Source organism: Alligator mississippiensis, chromosome 7 (assembly GCF_030867095.1).
Source record: "Alligator mississippiensis isolate rAllMis1 chromosome 7, rAllMis1, whole genome shotgun sequence".
In the NCBI taxonomy this organism is placed as follows: Eukaryota; Metazoa; Chordata; order Crocodylia; family Alligatoridae; genus Alligator; species Alligator mississippiensis.
Window position 1 is genome coordinate 26,964,540 of NC_081830.1, and position 3,450 is coordinate 26,967,989.

At 41.7% G+C, this 3,450-nt stretch overlaps 1 pseudogene; it reads left to right on the forward strand.

The window, feature by feature from the left end:
• Positions 1–993: 993 nt before the first annotated feature.
• LOC106738929 (olfactory receptor 2K2-like) lies at positions 994–1,812 on the forward strand (annotated as a pseudogene).
• The last annotated feature ends 1,638 nt before the right edge of the window (positions 1,813–3,450 follow it).

Sequence of the window (3,450 nt, forward strand, 5' to 3'; positions counted from 1 at the left end):
TGCTGCAGACACTATTATAGGACTTTTTCAGGTACTCCAAGGAGAAACTAAGTTCTTCAAGAGGCAGCTCTGTCAGGGAACGTGCTTGTCTGAAGGTGCAAATTACTGGAAGTTGTTTCATTATTAGAAGACTTTGCAAACAACTGGACTGAGTTGCTTTTCTCTGTGACTATGGAGGATAGAAGCCTGCCATTCATTTGCAATGCCCATATTAATGAATTAGTGGCCACTTAATCTCTAAACTGTGACTTAATTTACCTACTGAATTAGCTAGTGCCTAGATGCTCTGGAGCTGTGTTCTGCAAAATACTGAAAATATACCATGTAATGGTTTTGTCACTAAAATACCATTATGGTTTTGATTTTAGCTTTTTAGTGATGCACTGCTTCTAGTTACCCCCCCCCGCCCAAAAAAAAAGAAGCCCAACCTAACAACTCCAAAACAAAACAAAAAGAACCTAATAATCTTCCTTTTTCCCCATCCTTCAATCTATTTCACATTTTCCCCTTCCAGTTATTTAGTTATATCTTTGAGAATACACGGCATTTCCTTAAATTCTTTGCCCTGCCATCATCAGATGCAAAGTAGGAGATGGATTTTATTTGGTACAGAGAAGCTTAAGAAATAAATCAAAGAGAAGAATAAACCCAGCGGTTTCAGAAGTCAATTTTATTTTCAATATTTATAGTCTTCTCATCAAAAATCTATTGTTTTCATTGAAAAGTATTTGGAAACACAGAAGTTTAAACATAATGACAATATTGTTTATATACAGATGTCTTTACCCATAAACCATGTCCACTGTGTTCATGGTAATTATTTTATTGTTTCATTAATTCATTCACTTCTTCTTGTAGGTCCAAGGTTTGGTGAACAAATGGCCATGGGGACCTTAAGACTGTCAGCTATTTTGTTCTGTCAGGTCTTTCCAATACCCACAGCTCCAGCCTTTCCTGTTTGTGGTGTTTCTACTAATATACCTTCTAACTGTCATGGGGAATGGGGCTATCATGGTGGTGACAAAAGCAGATTCTCAACTCCACACCCCTATGTATTTTTTCCTATTCCATTTATCCTTTCTGGATATCTGCTATTCTTCAGTTACAGTCCCAGAGATGCTGCAAAACTTCATGGTGGATAGGAAAACAATTTATTTCCCTGGCTGCATTTTCTAGATGAGCTTAATTCTCCTGTTGTCCTGTTCAGAAATTTTCATGCTATCAGCAATGACCTATGATCGATACGTTGCTATCTGTGACCCACTGCATTATGGTGGAACCATGAACAAGGAAGTCCGCATAAGACTAGTGTGTGGTGTATGGCTGATCAGTATCATTCATGCGCTGACAAACACTGGTCCTGTGTTACATTTACATTTCTGTGGGCCCAAGGAAGTGAATAATTTCAGCTGTGAGCTCCCATCTCTACTAGAAGTGTCCTGCTCAGAGACATTTGTCAGTAAAATTACATTTCTCACTTCAGTTATGATTGTAAGTTTGGTCTCATTCTCTGTCACTCTGGTCTCTTACATCTGCATCATCTCCACCATCTTGAGGATGCAGTCTGCTGAGGGTCGGAGTAAAACCTTCTCTACCTGTAGCTCGCACCTCACTGTGGTTGTTCTGTATTATGGGGCTGGTTTGTTTCGATATCTGAGACCAAGTTCAGCCTCTTCGGTTGTTCTTGACAGACTTTTCTCCATCCAGTACAATATCTTAACTCCCATGTTAAATCCTATTATCTACAGCCCGAGAAACAAGGAGGTAAAGGCAGCTCTGGGGAATACATTGGGGAAAATTCAAAGCATGTAAATGTATTTTAATATGTGGTAATATCAATAGGCTAATGGGAACTAGAAATTAAAATATTCTGATGTTATGTAACTAGTTGACACAGGCTTTTAGTCCATAAAGCAATTAAATTCTCCTTTAAGCATAGGAATGTTTGTGCATAAGAATGGGAGCTCACAATTGAAATTGTTCACTTGTTACATAAATGTACAGAGCCTGGGAAACAAGCTGGAAGAATTGGAAATCCTTACATAGTCCTGGAACTATGATGTGATTGGAATAACAGAGCCTTGATGGGAGCTCGCATGAGTGGAGCACTGACACGGATGGGTACAAACTGTTCAGGAAGGACAGATAGGGGAGAAGAAGATGAGGATTTGCACTTTATGTAAAAGAGTCTCAGAGCTCTCAGATTTCTCAGAGCTCTGGTATGAAACTGGATATAGGCCCATTGAAAATCTTTGGGTTAAGGTTAGACGGGAGAGCAACAAGGATGATGCTGTAGTGGGTGTCTGCTAAAGAGCACCACACCAGGAAGAAGCAGTGGATAAGGCCTCGTTCAAACAGCTAGCAGAAATTTCCTGATCACAGGCCTTGGTTGTCATGGGGGACTTCAACCACACTGACATCTGCTGGGAAGGCAATACTGCAATGAACAGGCAATCCAGAAAGTTTTTTGAGACAAGTGTTTGGGACATCTTTCTCGTGCATGTGATGGAGCGGCCAACTAGGGCCAACTAGGGTTCTTTTTGAGTTGCTACTCACAAATGGAATAATTGGTGGGAAATATACTAATAGACAACTTGGGCAACTCTAACCATGAAATGATAGAGTGCAGGATCCTGAGGAAAGGGAGGATGGAGAGCAGCAGAGTAAAGGTCCTGGACTTCAAAAAAGAAGACCTTGGCTCACTCAGGGAACTCATGGGCAGGATCCTCTGGGAAGCCAGTCTGAGAGGGAGAGGAGTCCAGGAAAGCTGGCTGTACTTCAAAGAAGCCTTACTGAGAGTGCAGGAGCAAACCATCTTGATGTTCAGGAAGACTAGCAAGTATTGCAGAAGACCAGCTTGGCTTAGCAGGGTACTCTTTAGTAAAGAAATCACAAAAAGGAAGCTTATAAGAACTGAAATCTTGGACAAATAACTAGAAAAGAATATAAGAACACTGCTTGGCCATGCAGGGATGAAGCCAAGAAGGGCAAAACACAATTGGAGTTGCAGCTAGCAAAGGATGTGAAGGGGAACAGGAACAGTTTCTACAAGTATGTCAGTAGCAAAAGGAGGATCAGGGAAAGTGCGGATCCCTTACTGAGTTGGGGAGGCAGTCTTGTGACAGAGGATGCAGAAAAGGCTGAAGTGCACAATGCCTTCTTCGCCTCAGTCTTCACAGGCAAGGTCAGATCCCAGACTACTGCACCAGGCAACACAGTTTTGGGAGGAGGTGAGCAGACCTCATTGGTGAAAGAACAGGTTACAGACTATTTAGAAAAGCTGGACATATACAAGTCCATGGGACCAGATGGGATGCATCCGAGGGTGCTGAGGGTGGTGGCTGATGAGATTACAGAGCCATTCACCATCATCTTTGAAAACTCCTGGTGATCAGGAGAGGTCCTAGATGATTGGAAAAGGGCAAAGGTAGTACCATATTTAAGAAAGGG